An 18,560-nucleotide genomic window follows, 5' to 3' on the forward strand; every position below is an offset into this window, starting at 1 on the left:
ATATAGACACTTACATTATGTGTTGCCTTCATTATAACACTTATATAAGACTTTTAAAGTCATTTTGATAGTAGGCTAATATAGCTAATATAGACACTTACATCATGTGTTGCTTTCATTATAACACTTATATAAGACTTTAAAAGTCATTTTGATAGTAGGCTTATATAGACACTTACACCATGTGTTGCCTTCATTATAACACTTATATAAGACTTTTAAAGTCATTTTAATTGTAGGCTAATATAGCTAATATAGACACTTACATCATGTGTTGCCTTCATTATAACACTTATATAAGACTTTTAAAGACATTTTGATAGTAGGCTAATATAGACACTTACATTATGTGTTGCCTTCATTATAACACTTATATAAGACTTTTAAAGTCATTTTGATAGTAGGCTAATATAGCTAATATAGACACTTACATCATGTGTTGCTTTCATTATAACACTTATATAAGACTTTAAAAGTCATTTTGATAGTAGGCTTATATAGACACTTACACCATGTGTTGCCTTCATTATAACACTTATATAAGACTTTTAAAGTCATTTTAATTGTAGGCTAATATAGCTAATATAGACACTTACATCATGTGTTGCCTTCATTATAACACTTATATAAGACTTTTAAAGACATTTTGATAGTAGGCTAATATAGCTAATATAGACACTTACATCCTGTGTTGTCTTCATCATAACACTTATATAAGACTTTTAAAGACATTTTGATAGTAGGCTAATATAGCTAATATAGACACTTACATCATGTGTTGTCTTCATCATAACACTTATATAAGACTTTTAAAGACATTTTGATAGTAGGCTAATATAGCTAATATAGACACTTACATCATGTGTTGTCTTCATCATAACACTTATATAAGACGTTTAAAGTCATTTTGATTGTAGGCTAATATAAACACTTACATCATGTGTTGCCTTCATTATAACACTTATATAAGACTTTTAAAGTCATTTTGATAGTAGGCTAATATAGACACTTACATCATGTGTTGCCTTCATTATAACACTTATATAAGACTTTTAAAGACATTTTGATAGTAGGCTAATATAGACACTTACATTATGTGTTGCCTTCATTATAACACTTATATAAGACTTTTAAAGTCATTTTGATAGTAGGCTAATATAGCTAATATAGACACTTACATCATGTGTTGCTTTCATTATAACACTTATATAAGACTTTAAAAGTCATTTTGATAGTAGGCTTATATAGACACTTACACCATGTGTTGCCTTCATTATAACACTTATATAAGACTTTTAAAGTCATTTTAATTGTAGGCTAATATAGCTAATATAGACACTTACATCATGTGTTGCCTTCATTATAACACTTATATAAGACTTTTAAAGACATTTTGATAGTAGGCTAATATAGCTAATATAGACACTTACATCATGTGTTGTCTTCATCATAACACTTATATAAGACGTTTAAAGTCATTTTGATTGTAGGCTAATAGCTAATATAAACACTTACATCATGTGTTGCCTTCATTATAACACTTATATAAGACTTTTAAAGTCATTTTGTTAGTTGGTTAATATAGCTAATATAGACACTTACATCATGTGTTGTCTTCATTATAACACTTACATAAGACTTTTAAAGTCATTTTGATAGTAGGCTAATATAGACACTTACATCATGTGTTGCCTTCATTATAACACTTACAAAAGACTTTTAAAGTAATTTTGATAGTAGGCTAATATAGACACTTACATTATGTGTTGCCTTCATTATAACACTTATACAAGACTTTTAAAGTCATTTTGATAGTAGGCTAATATAGCTAATATAGACACTTACATAATGTGTTGCTTTCATTATAACACTTATATAAGACTTTAAAAGTCATTTTGATAGTAGGCTTATATAGACACTTACACCATGTGTTGCCTTCATTATAACACTTATATAAGACTTTTAAAGTCATTTTAATTGTAGGCTAATATAGCTAATATAGACACTTACATCATGTGTTGCCTTCATTATAACACTTACAAAAGACTTTTAAAGTAATTTTGATAGTAGGCTAATACAACTAAAATAGACACTTACATCATGTGTTGTCTTCATTATAACACTTATATAAGACTTTTAAAGTAATTGTAATTGTAGGTTAATATAGCTAATATAGACACTTATATAATGTGTTGTCTATATTATAACACTTATATAAGACTTTTAAAGTCATTTTGATAGTAGGCTAATAGCTAATATAAACACTTACATCATGTGTTGCCTTCATTATAACACTTATATAAGACTTTTAAAGTAATTTTGTTAGTAGGTTAATATAGCTAATATAGACACTTACATCATGTGTTGTCATCATAACACTTACATAAGACTTTTAAAGTCATTTTGATAGTAGGCTAATATAGACACTTACATCATGTGTTGCCTTCATTATAACACTTACAAAAGACTTCTAAAGTCATTTTGATAGTACGCTAATATAGACACTTACATCATGTGTTGTCATCATAACACTTACATAAGACTTTTAAAGTCATTTTGATAGTAGGCTAATATAGACACTTACATCATGTGTTGCCTTCATTATAACACTTACAAAAGACTTCTAAAGTCATTTTGATAGTACGCTAATATAGACACTTACACCATGTGTTGCCTTCATTATACCACTTATATAATACTTTTCATTTTTTGTGCGTCTCTAGACAGATTGTTGTTGTATTTTTAGTCCAATATGGCTCTTTCAACACCCTCAGTTAACGTGTACAAACTTTTACTAGAGATCATGATTCAAGTTTACATTGTTTGTTTTGTGGAAATTTGCTTCAATATACAAACTTTTCTATTCATGAATGCTGTCAAAGAATTAAGTTAAGTTTGCAAGCAGGGTTCCACTGGATGGTGCAGACCTCACTTTTTTTCCAGATGTTTGTTTTGTTTCATTTGAGCTCATTCTTTCATTTCCAATGCAGAAATGCAAGCGTGGAAGTGAGCTGCTGCTCTGTTGTTGTTGTTGTTGTTGCGTGTTTATGCAGCAATGATGCATTTACTTCTAAAACTGCTTTATATTTGGCTACGGTTTTGGCTGCTGGACTTCCAAAGGACAAAGCGAGTCCATTTCCACATCCCAGCTGACGGTCATGTGACCCGAATCAACGACTCCCGAAGTACTCACGGCTCCCACAGTCCGACTGAGAAGCCGTTTTATGATCTGTTTATGTTGGTCCAAGAAGTTGCCATTTTCCAGCCCTCTCTCAATTTCTCCCGCTCTAACCTCTCCCATCGGACACATCAGGAAAGTCTTTATCCAGCAGCGTGGGAACTCAGAACCCACAGCGGGAGTGCAGGGAAGAAAAGGGGATCCTGCCGCTGACCTCACACTCACTTATATTGACATTAGAAATAGCTGCTCACAAGCACTTCTGTGCTGCCCTCACCTGCAACTCGCAACTCCAACATGTTCTACATCCTGTGCTGCCCTCACCTGCAACGCCAACATGTTCTACATCCTGTGCTGCCCTCACCTGCAACTCCAACATGTTCTACATCCTGTGCTGCCCTCACCTGCAACTCCAACATGTTCTACATCCTGTGCTGCCCTCACCTGCAACTCCAACATGTTCTACATCCTGTGCTGCCCTCACCTGCAACTCCAACATGTTCTACATCCTGTGCTGCCCTCACCTGCAACCCCAACATGTTCTACATCCTGTGCTGCCCTCACCTGTAACCCCAACATGTTCTACATCCTGTGCTGCCCTCACCTGCAACTCCAACATGTTATACATCCTGTGCTGCCCTCACCTGTAACCCCAACATGTTCTACATCCTGTGCTGCCCTCACCTGCAACTCCAACATGTTCTACATCCTGTGCTGCCCTCACCTGCAACTCCAACATGTTCTACATCCTGTGCTGCCCTCACCTGCAACTCCAACATGTTCTACATCCTGTGCTGCCCTCACCTGTAACCCCAACATGTTCTACATCCTGTGCTGCCCTCACCTGCAACTCTAACATGTTCTACATCCTGTGCTGCCCTCACCTGCAACTCCAACATGTTCTACATCCTGTGCTGCCCTCACCTGCAACTCGCAACTCCAACATGTTCTACATCCCTCTCTCGCCTTCTTCCTTCTTTCACCTTTTCTACATCCCCCTCTCACCTTCTTCCTTCTTTCACCTTTTCTACATCCCCCTCTCGCCTTCTTCCTTCTTTCACCTTTTCTACATCCCTCTCTCGCCTTCTTCCTTCTTTCACCTTTTCTACATCCCCCTCTCGCCTTCTTCCTTCTTTCACCTTTTCTACATCCCCCTCTCGCCTTCTTCCTTCTTCCACCTTTTCTACATCCCCCTCTCGCCTTCTTCCTTCTTTCACCTTTTCTACATCCCCCTCTCGCCTTCTTCCTTCTTTCACCTTTTCTACATCCCCCTCTCGCCTTCTTCCTTCTTTCACCTTTTCTACATCCCCCTCTCGCCTTCTTCCTTCTTTCACCTTTTCTACATCCCCCTCTCGCCTTCTTCCTTCTTTCACCTTTTCTACATCCCCCTCTCGCCTTCTTCCTTCTTTCACATGTTCTACATCCCCCTATCGCCTTCTTCCTTCTTTCACCTTTTCTACATCCCCCTCTCGCCTTCTTCCTTCTTTCACCTTTCTACATCCCCCTATCGCCTTCTTCCTTCTTTCACCTTTTCTACATCCCCCTCTCGCCTTCTTCCTTCTTTCACCTTTTCTACATCCCCCTCTCGCCTTCTTCCTTCTTTCACCTTTTCTACATCCCCCTCTCGCCTTCTTCCTTCTTTCACCTTTTCTACATCCCCCTCTCGCCTTCTTCCTTCTTTCACCTTTTCTACATCCCCCTCTCGCCTTCTTCCTTCTTTCACCTTTCTACATCCCCCTATCGCCTTCTTCCTTCTTTCACCTTTTCTACATCCCCCTCTCGCCTTCTTCCTTCTTTCACCTTTTCTACATCCCCCTCTCGCCTTCTTCCTTCTTTCACCTTTTCTACATCCCCCTCTCGCCTTCTTCCTTCTTTCACCTTTTCTACATCCCCCTCTCGCCTTCTTCCTTCTTTCACCTTTTCTACATCCCCCTCTCGCCTTCTTCCTTCTTTCACCTTTTCTACATCCCCCTCTCGCCTTCTTCCTTCTTTCACATGTTCTACATCCCCCTATCGCCTTCTTCCTTCTTTCACCTTTTCTACATCCCCCTCTCGCCTTCTTCCTTCTTTCACCTTTCTACATCCCCCTATCGCCTTCTTCCTTCTTTCACCTTTTCTACATCCCCCTCTCGCCTTCTTCCTTCTTTCACCTTTTCTACATCCCCCTCTCGCCTTCTTCCTTCTTTCACCTTTTCTACATCCCCCTCTCGCCTTCTTCCTTCTTTCACCTTTCTACATCCCCCTATCGCCTTCTTCCTTCTTTCACCTTTTCTACATCCCCCTCTCGCCTTCTTCCTTCTTTCACCTTTTCTACATCCCCCTCTCGCCTTCTTCCTTCTTTCACCTTTTCTACATCCCCCTCTCGCCTTCTTCCTTCACACATTTCAAGTGTTTCCCATTTCACGCCACACATATTATTGTCTCATGCATTATGCAAGGTGGAAAATGCTTGAGTAAACTCCGGTGCTGAAGTTGAAGGTCAACTCACTGACAATTTGGTCTGAAGGGAACCAGCGGGGGACACCAGACATTCAGTTACACTTTGTAAACATCTTATATGTGTCAATGTGCAAACGTTCACACATATAAGTTGCTACACCAAACACTATCTAGTTATTATTATTATTATTATTATATGTGTGAATGTTTGCACATTCACACATATAAAATGCTACACCAAAAAAACTATTGAATTATTATTATTATAATTAATATTTTATGTGTGAATGTCCAAACATTCACACATATAAGATGCTACGCCAAAAAAACAATCAAATTATTATTATTATTATTATTATTATTGTATGTGTGAATGTTTGGACATATAAGATGCTACACCAAATATACAATCTATTTATTATTATGATTATTATTATTATTATTATTATTGTTGTATTTGTGAATGTCCAAGCATTCACACATATAAGATTCTACACCAAAAAACTATATTTATATTATTATTATTATTATTATTATTATATGTGTGAATGTCCAAACATTCACATATATAAGATGCTACACCAAAAACTATTTATTTATTATTATTATTATTATTATTACATGTGTGAATGTCCAAACATTCACACATATAAAATGCTACACCAAAAAAACTATTGAATTATTATTATTATAATTAATATTATATGTGTGAATGTCCAAACATTCACACATATAAGATGCTACACCAAAAAAACAATCAAATGATTATTATTATTATTATTATTATTATTATTGTATGTGTGAATGTTTGGACATATAAGATGCTACACCAAATATACAATCTATTTATTATTATGATTATTATTATTATTATTATTATTATTATTATTGTTGTATTTGTGAATGTCCAAGCATTCACACATATAAGATTCTACACCAAAAAACTATATTTATATTATTATTATTATTATTATTATTATTATTATATGTGTGAATGTCCAAACATTCACATATATAAGATGATACACCAAAAACTATTTATGTATTATTATTATTATTATTATTATTATTATTATTATTATTATTATTATTATTATATGTATGAATGTCCAAACATTCACACATATAAGATGCTACACCAAAAAACTATCTATTAATTATTATTATTATTATTATTATTATTATTATTATTATTATTATTATGTGTGTGAATGTCCAAGCATTCACATATATAAGATGCTACACCAAAAACTATTTATGTATTATTATTATTATTATTATTATTATTATTATTATTATTATTATTATATGTGTGAATGTCCAAACATTCACACATATAAGATGCTACACCAAAAAAACATCTATTAATTATCATTATTATCATTATTATTATTATTATTATTATTATTATTATTATTATATGTGTGTGTCCAAACATTCACACATATAAGATGCTACACTAAAAAATAATATATTAATTATTATTATTATTATTATTAATAATAATAATAATAATAATAATAATGCATATTATTATTATATGTGTGAATGTTTGAACATTCACACTTATAAGATGCTACACCAAAAAACGATCTATTTGTTATTATTATTATTATTATTAAATGTGTGAATCTATAAGCCTTCACACATATAAGATGCTACACCAAAAAAACTATCATTTATTATTATTATTATTATTATTATTATTATTATTATTATTATTATTATACGTGTGAAAGTCCAAAAATTCACACATATAAAATGCTACATCAATAAACTATTATTATTATTCCGCCGCAAAACTTTGGCACTTAACACTTTGGCACATTAAAATTATATAAGCATTTTAAAGTCATTTTGATAGTAGGCTAATAAAGACACTTACATCATGTGTTGTCTTCATTATAACACTTTTATAAGACTTTTAAAGTCATTTTGGATAGTAGGCTAATAAAGACACTTACATCATGCGTTGCCTTCATTATAACACTTATATAAGACTTTTAAAAATAATTTTGATAGTAGGCTAATATAGACACTTACATCATGTGTTGTCTTCATTATAACACTTATATAAGACTTTTAAAGTCATTTTGATAGTAGGCTAATATAGACACTTACATCATGTGTTGTCTTCATTGTAACACTTTTATAAGACTTTTAAAGTCATTTTGATAGTAGGCTAATAAAGACACTTACATCATGCGTTGCCTTCATTATAACACTTATATAAGACTTTTAAAAATAATTTTGATAGTAGGCTAATATAGACACTTACATCATGTGTTGTCTTCATTATAACACTTTTATAAGACTTTTAAAGTCATTTTGATAGTAGGCTAATAAAGACACTTACATCATGCGTTGCCTTCATTATAACACTTATATAAGACTTTTAAAAATAATTTTGATAGTAGGCTAATATAGACACTTACATCATGTGTTGTCTTCATTATAACACTTATATAAGACTTTTAAAGTCATTTTGATAGTAGGCTAATATAGACACTTACATCATGTGTTGTCTTCATTATAACACTTATATAAGACTTTTAAAGTCATTTTGATAGTAGGCTAATATAGACACTTACATCATGTGTTGTCTTCATTATAACACTTATATAAGACTTTTAAAGTCATTTTGATAGTAGGCTAATATAGACACTTACATCATGTGTTGTCTTCATTGTAACACTTATATAAGACTTTTAAAGTCATTTTGATAGTAGGCTAAAGTAGCTAAAATAGACACTTCTTCATTATAACACTTTTATAAGACTTTTAAAGTCATTTTGGATAGTAGGCTAATAAAGACACTTACATCATGCGTTGCCTTCATTATAACACTTATATAAGACTTTTAAAAATAATTTTGATAGTAGGCTAATATAGACACTTACATCATGTGTTGTCTTCATTATAACACTTATATAAGACTTTTAAAGTCATTTTGATAGTAGGCTAATATAGACACTTACATCATGTGTTGTCTTCATTATAACACTTTTATAAGACTTTTAAAGTAATTTTGATAGTAGGCTAATATAGCTAAAATAGACACTTACATCATGTGTTGCCTTCATTATAACACTTTTATAAGACTTTTAAAGTCATTTTGATAGTAGGCTAATATAGACACTTACATCATCTCATGCCTTCATTATAACACTTTTATAAGACTTTTAAAGTAATTTTGATAGTAGGCTGATATAGCTAAAATAGACACTTACATCATGTGTTGTCTTCATTATAACACTTATATAAGACTTTTAAAGTCATTTTGATAGTAGGCTAAAGTAGCTAAAATAGACACTTCCATCATGTGTTGCCTTCATTATAACACTTATATAAGACTTTTAAAGTCATTTTGATAGTAGGCTAATATAGCTAATATAGACACTTACATCATGTGTTGTCTTCATTATAACACTTATACAAGACTTTTAAAGTCATTTTGATAGTAGGCTAAAGTAGCTAAAATAGACACTTACATCATGTGTTGCCTTCATTATAACACTTATATAAGACTTTTAAAGTCATTTTGATAGTAGGCTAATATAGACACTTACATCATGTGTTGTCTTCATTATAACACTTATATAAGACTTTTAAAGTCATTTTGATAGTAGGCTAAAGTAGCTAAAATAGACACTTATACATGTGTTGCCTTCATTATAACAGCTTTTCATTTTTTGCGGCTCCGGATAGATTTTTTCTTCCGTATTTTTAGTCCAATATGGCTCTTTTCAACATGTTGTGCCGCCGACCCCTGGGTCTCACAGTTGAAAATGAAACTCAAAACTGTGACAATGTTGTCTTTTAATGTTTTGCGCCTCAATTTACTTGTTACTTTTTTGGGTTTTTTTTTTTTTTTTTCAATAAGAACCACAGCCGCTCCTTATTTTGCGGATGTAGAAAGATGGCAAATGTAAACGGGACTGAAAGATGCTAACCATGTCCATGTGTGTGTCTCTACCAAACCCCCCCCGCCTTCACTCCATGCTTCTTCTTATTTTCCAGGCCGCCCCCGCTGCTTCTTCCTCCCATAATTCCAGCTATAAAGAGGCCTACAATTATAGTGGGACGGGACTAAAGGTGCCGGCAGCCAACCACAGTCTCTCCTTCCAGCTCTCCGGCTCCCTGGATTGGCTTTGCCCAGATGTTCCCTCTGTAATGATGTTTGCAACCATTAAGGTAATACTTGTTTATGGCCGTGAAACAAACGCTGGAATGTGGGGGAAGTTCATCAAGAAACGGGGGCTAGGTGGGGGGTTATGAAGACCTCTGGCTGCGGTGGAGACTGCGGGTGTAGGATGGAGACAGGGGCTTCACACGCCACACTCACCCACTTAAAAGTCAACCACATGAAAGCCGCGACGTCAGTAACTGACCCATTAGTTTGACGACTTACTTGAAAATAAACCACTTGTTTCCTTTCCGATCCTCGGCTCGGACCGAGGAAGCACACAGGTCACGGAACTGACTTGCCAACATGCGGTGATGGGCACTAACGAGCTACATGTCAAGTTAAACATGTCAAAATGATTCTCTGCATTTGACCCATCACCCTTGATCACCCCTCTGGGAGGTGAGGGGAGCAGTGAGCAACTTTAAAAGTATTTTATAAGTGTTATAATGAAGACAACACATGATGTAAGTGTCTATATTAGCCTACTATCAAAATGACTTTAAAAGTCTTATATAAGTGTTATAATGAAGGCAACGCATGATGGACGTGTCTATATTAGCCTACTATCAAAATTACTTTAAAAGTCTTATATAAATGTTATAATGAGGACAACACATGATGGAAGTGTCTATATTAGCCTACTATCAAAATGACTTTAAAAGTCTTATATAAATGTTATAATGAGGACAACACATGATGGACGTGTCTATATTAGCCTACTATCAAAATTACTTTAAAAGTCTTATATAAGTGTTATAATGAAGGCAACACATAATGTAAGTGTCTATATTAGCTATATTAGCCTACTATCAAAATGACTTTAAAAGTCTTATATAAGTGTTATAATGAAGACAACACATGATGTAAGTGTCTATATTAGCCTACTATCAAAATGACTTTAAAAGTCTTGTATAAGTGTTATAATGAAGGCAACACATGATGGAAGTGTCTATATTAGCCTACTATCAAAATGACTTTAAAAGTCTTATATAAGTGTTATAATGAAGGCAACACATGATGTAAGTGTCTATATTAGCTATATTAGCCTACTATCAAAATGACTTTAAAAGTCTTATATAAGTGTTATAATGAAGGCAACACATGATGTAAGTGTCTATATTAGCCTACTATCAAAATGACTTTAAAAGTCTTATATAAGTGTTATAATGAAGGCAACACATGATGGAAGTGTCTATATTAGCCTACTATCAAAATGACTTTAAAAGTCTTATATAAGTGTTATAATGAAGGCAACACATGATGGAAGTGTCTATATTAGCCTACTATCAAAATGACTTTAAAAGTCTTATATAAGTGTTATAATGAAGACAACACATGATGTAAGTGTCTATATTAGCTATATTAGCCTACTATCAAAATGACTTTAAAAGTCTTATATAAGTGTTATAATGAAGACAACACATGATGTAAGTGTCTATATTAGCCTACTATCAAAATGACTTTAAAAGTCTTATATAAGTGTTATAATGAAGGCAACACATGATGTAAGTGTCTATATTAGCCTACTATCAAAATGACTTTAAAAGTCTTATATAAGTGTTATAATGAAGACAACACATGATGTAAGTGTCTATATTAGCCTACTATCAAAATGACTTTAAAAGTCTTATATACATGTTATAATGAGGACAACACATGATGTAAGTGTCTATATTAGCCTACTATCAAAATGACTTTAAAAGTCTTGTATAAGTGTTATAATGAAGGCAGCACATGATGTAAGTGTCTATATTAGCTTACTATCAAAATGACTATAAAAGTCTTATATAAGTGTTATAATGAAGACAACACATGATGTAAGTGTCTATATTAGCTATATTAGCCTACTATCAAAATGACTTTAAAAGTCTTATATAAGTGTTATAATGAAGGCAACACATGATGTAAGTGTCTATATTAGCCTACTATCAAAATGACTTTAAAAGTCTTATATACATGTTATAATGAGGACAACACATGATGTAAGTGTCTATATTAGCCTACTATCAAAATGACTTTAAAAGTCTTGTATAAGTGTTATAATGAAGGCAGCACATGATGTAAGTGTCTATATTAGCTTACTATCAAAATGACTATAAAAGTCTTATATAAGTGTTATAATGAAGGCAACACATGATGTAAGTGTCTATATTAGCCTACTATCAAAATGACTTTAAAAGTCTTATATACATGTTATAATGAGGACAACACATGATGTAAGTGTCTATATTAGCCTACTATCAAAATGACTTTAAAAGTCTTGTATAAGTGTTATAATGAAGGCAGCACATGATGTAAGTGTCTATATTAGCTTACTATCAAAATGACTATAAAAGTCTTATATAAGTGTTATAATGAAGACAACACATGATGTAAGTGTCTATATTAGCTATATTAGCCTACTATCAAAATGACTTTAAAAGTCTTATATAAGTGTTATAATGAAGACAACACATGATGTAAGTGTCTATATTAGCTATATTAGCCTACTATCAAAATGACTTTAAAAGTCTTATATAAGTGTTATAATGAAGACAACACATGATGTAAGTGTCTATATTAGCTATATTAGCCTACTATCAAAATGACTTTAAAAGTCTTATATAAGTGTTATAATGAAGACAACACATGATGTAAGTGTCCATATTAGCTATATTAGCCTACTATCAAAATGACTTTAAAAGTCTTATATAAGTGTTATAATGAAGGCAACACATGATGTAAGTGTCTATATTAGTTATATTAGCCTACTATCAAAATGACTTTAAAAGTCTTATATAAGTGTTATAATGAAGGCAACACATGATGTAAGTGTCTATATTAGCTATATTAGCCTACTATCAAAATGACTTTAAAAGTCTTATATAAATGTTATAATGAGGACAACACATGATGTAAGTGTCTATATTAGCCTACTATCAAAATGACTTTAAAAGTCTTATATAAGTGTTATAATGAAGGCAACACATTATGTAAGTATCTATATTAGCCTACTATCAAAATGACTTTAAAAGTCTTATATAAGTGTTATAATGAAGGCAACACATGATGTAAGTGTCTATATTAGCTATATTAGCCTACTATCAAAATGACTTTAAAAGTCTTATATAAGTGTTATAATGAAGGCAACACATGATGTAAGTGTCTATATTAGCCTACTATCAAAATGACTTTAAAAGTCTTATATAAGTGTTATAATGAAGGCATGAGATGATGTAAGTGTCTATATTAGTTATATTAGCCTACTATCAAAATGACTATAAAAGTCTTATATAAGTGTTATAATTAAGTTAAAGTTAAAGTACCAATGATTGTCACACACACACACACACACACACTAGGTGTGGCGAAAAATTATTCTCTGCATTTGACCCATCACCCTTGATCACCCCCTGGGAGGTGAGGGGAGCAGTGAGTAGCAGCGGTGGCAGCGCCCGGGAATCATTTTTTGGTGATTCAACCCCCAATTCCAACCTTTGACGCTGAGTGCCAAGCAGGGAGGTAATGGCTCCCATTTGTATAGTCTTTGGTATGACTCGGCCGGGGTTTGAACTCACAACCTACCGACACTCTAACCACTAGGCCACTGCTAGCTAAGCTACGTAGCTTAACGACTATTCCCAGTAGCTTGGCTACTTTAACAAGTAGCTTTTCCCGTAGCTTAGCTACTTCAAGACCCGTGTAGCGACGTAGCTTGCATCGAAGCTACAACGCGAGAAAATGGACTGCGAATTCAGGCCACATAAAAATGTGGAGAAAATACAAGACTTGGCTGAATGAGAACATCCATGATGATTGGTTGGTGTTCCTGTGACGAGTCACAATCGGCTGAGGTCAGGGCCAAACATTACGGACTGTCCAATCAGAGGCAAGATAAGGCGGGTCATCGAAACCGGAAAGCAAAATTCATCATGTCACATGACGACGAGGAAGTCGGAGACAGAGGGACGCTTCAAGCTGACCACTCCGGAATAAAGCTTGAGGACATTTTCTGTATCTGGACCTGTTAGGGGTTAAAAGACATCCTAAAAAACCCTGGAAAATGACTGACCAATTTTCCAGTCATGAGAAATTAGGAAAAGGTGAACGAAAAGGTTCAAGTATGTATCATAGACTGTATTTATGTTATTCACATGTGAATAATTCTGTATAATAGACTGTATTTATGTTATTCATATGTGAATAATGCTGTATAATAGACTGTATTTATATTATTCACATGTGAATAATGCTGTATAATAGACTGTATTTATGTTATTCACATGTGAATAATGCTGTATAATAGACTGTATTTATATTATTCACATGTGAATAATGCTGTATAATAACTGTATTTATGTTATTCACGTGTGAATAATGCTGTATAATAGACTGTATTTATATTATTCACATGTGAATAATGCTGTATAATAGACTGTATCTATATTATTCACATGTGAATAATGCTGTATAATAGACTGTAGTTTTATTATTCACATGTGAATAATGCTGTATAATAGACTGTATTTATATTATTCACATGTGAATAATGCTGTATAATAGACTGTATTTATATTATTCACATGTGAATAATGATGTATAATAGACTGTATTTATGTTATTCACATGTGAATAATGCTGTATAATAGACTGTATTTATATTATTCACATGTGAATAATGCTGTATAATAGACTGTAGTTATGTTATTTACATGTGAATAATGCTGTATAATAGGCTGTATTTATATTATTCACATGTGAATAATGCTGTATAATAGACTGTATTTATATTATTCACATGTGAATAATGCTGTATAATAGACTGTATTTATATTATTCACGTGTGAATAATGCTGTATAATAGACTGTATTTTTATTATTCACATGTGAATAATGCTGTATAATAGACTGTATTTATGTTATTCACATGTGAATAATGTTGTATAATGGACTGTATTTATATTATTCACATGTGAATAATGTTGTATAATAGACTGTATTTATATTAATCACATGTGAATAATGCTGTATAATAGACTGTATTTATATTATTCACATGTAAATAATGCTGTATAATAGGTTGTATTTATATTATTCACATGTGAATAATGTTGTATAATGGACTGTATTTATATTATTCACATGTGAATAATGCTGTATAATAGGTTGTATTTATATTATTCACATGTGAATAATGCTGTATAATAGACTGTATTTATATTATTCACATGTAAATAATGCTGTATAATAGGTTGTATTTATATTATTCACATGTGAATAATGCTGTATAATGGACTGTATTTATATTATTCACATGTGAATAATGCTGTATAATAGACTGTATTTATATTATTCACATGTGAATAATGCTGTATAATAGACTGTATTTATATTATTCACATGTGAATAATGCTGTATAATAGACTGTAGTTATGTTATTTACATGTGAATAATGCTGTATAATATACTGTATTTATGTTATTCACATGTGAATAATGCTGTATAATAGACTGTATTTATATTATTCACATGTGAATAATGCTGTATAATAGGCTGTATTTATATTATTCACATGTGAATAATGCTGTATAATAGACTGTATTTATGTTATTCACATGTGAATAATGCTGTATAATAGACTGTATTTATATTATTCACATGTGAATAATGCTGTATAATAGACTGTATTTATGTTATTCACATGTGAATAATGCTGAATAATAGACTGTATTTATATTATTGACATGTGAACAATGCTGTATAATAGACTGTATTTATATTATTCACATGTGAATAATTCTGTATAATAGACTGTATTTATGTTATTCACATGTGAATAATGCTGTATAATAGACTGTATTTATATTATGCACATGTGAATAATGCTGTATAATAGACTGTGTTTATATTATTCACATGTGAATAATGCTGTATAATAGACTGTATTTATGTTATTCACATGTGAATAATGCTGTATAATAGACTGTATTTATATTATTCACATGTGAATAATGCTGTATAATAGACTGTATTTATATTATTCACATGTGAATAATGCTGTATAATATACTGTATTTATGTTATTCACATGTGAATAATGCTGTATAATAGACTGTATTTATATTATTCACATGTGAATAATGCTGTATAATAGACTGTATTTATATTATTCACATGTGAATAATGCTGTATAATAGACTGTATTTATATTATTCACATGTGAATAATGCTGTATAATATACTGTATTTATGTTATTCACATGTGAATAATGCTGTATAATAGACTGTATTTATATTATTCACATGTGAATAATGCTGTATAATAGGCTGTATTTATATTATTCACATGTGAATAATGCTGTATAATATACTGTATTTATGTTATTCACATGTGAATAATGCTGTATAATAGACTGTATTTATATTATTCACATGTGAATAATGCTGTATAATAGGCTGTATTTATATTATTCACATGTGAATAATGCTGTATAATAGACTGTATTTATGTTATTCACATGTGAATAATGCTGTATAATAGACTGTATTTATATTATTCACATGTGAATAATGCTGTATAATAGACTGTATTTATGTTATTCACATGTGAATAATGCTGAATAATAGACTGTATTTATATTATTGACATGTGAACAATGCTGTATAATAGACTGTATTTATATTATTCACATGTGAATAATGCTGTATAATAGACTGTATTTATATTATTAACATGTAAATAATGCTGTATAATAGGCTGTATTTATATTATTCACATTCACTTTTGGGACACTGTTACGCGTAAACCCGTGACTGTTTGTTTGAAAGTGTCACAAGTATTGGTCCGGGACTAGAAGGTGTTTCTCAACATAGACACAATCTGCAGGAACTTGTAAGAGCGGAAACCCCGATGGTGTCTTCGGCCCTCGGATTTACTGCAACACTTCACCTGGCAGTCTCAACAGCTGAGTGCGGCCCCTCCGAGTCAATCCCGACACAGGCCCCGTCCGTCAACGGGAAATTAACCCCGGCTTACCTGTAATTCGAAACAGCATCGGCCCTCGGCCTCAAACACACACACTGTTTAAAAATACGCTTTGGCGATCGGGAGGGAGTTGAGGATGAAGTCATCAACGCACATGCGAGAACTGCGCACGTGCATACCCACACTTGAAGCACACAGGCGGTGTGTCTGAGCGGCTGCCGGAGACAACAGTGTTATGGCTCGGTCCCGGGCAGACGTACAGCTGGGAATGTGGAGCATGCAGGCTTCAATGCCTTGGCAAAAAAATGGGAGAAATGCAGCACTGACAGGAAGGTATGGCTGTGAGAGTCCAGGTGTGGTGTGGTGTGGAGCTTGTTGATTGGACTGCTTGGAATGTTGTACTGCGACATTTAAAGGTGATTAGAATGTACTAAAGTTGTCCTGATACCAATATTTAGGTTCCGTTTCCAAAATGTTTTTCGATACTTTTCTAAATAAAGGGGACCACCAAAAAATTTCATTATTGGCTTTATTTTAACAAAAAAATGTTAGTGTGGATGAAACATATGTTTATTATTGTCATTTAGTCCTTAAATAAAATAGTGAACATACTAGACAACTTGTCTTTTAGTAGTAAGTAAACAAACAAAGACTCCTAATTAGTCCATGCAGTAACATATTGTGTCATTTATACACCTATTATTGTGCACACGTAATGAGGGACAAACTGTAAAAATGGATGGTTAATCTACTTGCTCATTTACTGTTAATATCTGGTTAAATTCTGTTTCAACATTTACCTGTAAATTCACCATAGTTCAACATTTACCTGTAAATTCACCATAATTCAACATTTACCTGTGAATTCACCATAATTCAAAATTTACCTGTAAATTCACCATAATTCAACATTTACCTGTAAATTCACCATAAGTCAACATTTACCTGTAAATTCACCATAAGTCAATATTTATTTGTAAATTCACCATAATTCAAAATTTACCTGTAAATTCACCATAATTCAACATTTACCTGTAAATTCACCATAAGTCAACATTTACCTGTAAATTCACCATAAGTCAATATTTATTTGTAAATTCACCATAATTCAACATTGACCTGTAAATTCACCATAATTCAACATTTACTTGTAAATTCACCGTAAGTCAACATTTACCTGTAAATACACCATAATTCAACATTTACCTGTAAATTCACCATAAGTCAACATTTATTTGTAAATTCACCATAATTCAACATTTACCTGTAAATTCACCATAAGTCAACATTTATTTGTGAATTCACCATAATTCAACATTTACGTGTAAATTCACCATAATTCAACATTTACCTGTAAATTCACCATAAGTCAACATTTATTTGTAAATTCACCATAATTCAACATTGACCTGTAAATTCACCATAATTCAAAATTTACTTGTAAATTCACCGTAAGTCAACATTTACCTGTAAATACACCATAATTCAACATTTACCTGTAAATTCACCATAAGTCAACATTTATTTGTAAATTCACCATAATTCAACATTTACCTGTAAATTCACCATAAGTCAACATTTATTTGTAAATTCACCATAATTCAACATTTACGTGTAAATTCACCATAATTCAACATTTACCTGTAAATTCACCATAAGTCAACATTTATTTGTAAATTCACCATAATTCAACATTTACGTGTAAATTCACCATAATTCAACATTTACCTGTAAATTCACCATAATTCAACATTTACGTGTAAATTCACCATAATTCAACATTTACATGT

The 18,560-nt window shown here is 32.3% G+C and overlaps 1 long non-coding RNA gene across 2 annotated transcripts in view; it reads left to right on the plus strand.

The window, feature by feature from the left end:
• Positions 1 to 9,806, plus strand: part of LOC133630510 (uncharacterized) — a 113,212-nt gene extending 103,406 nt beyond the window's left edge. For both annotated transcript variants that reach the window (XR_009821267.1, XR_009821266.1), the window contains one exon: positions 9,638 to 9,806. This is a non-coding gene — a long non-coding RNA (uncharacterized LOC133630510). The remainder of the gene's footprint in view (positions 1 to 9,637) is intronic.
• Positions 9,807 to 18,560: the final 8,754 nt, after the last annotated feature.

The sequence above is a fragment of the Entelurus aequoreus genome, linkage group LG15 (assembly GCF_033978785.1).
Source record: "Entelurus aequoreus isolate RoL-2023_Sb linkage group LG15, RoL_Eaeq_v1.1, whole genome shotgun sequence".
In the NCBI taxonomy this organism is placed as follows: Eukaryota; Metazoa; Chordata; class Actinopteri; order Syngnathiformes; family Syngnathidae; genus Entelurus; species Entelurus aequoreus.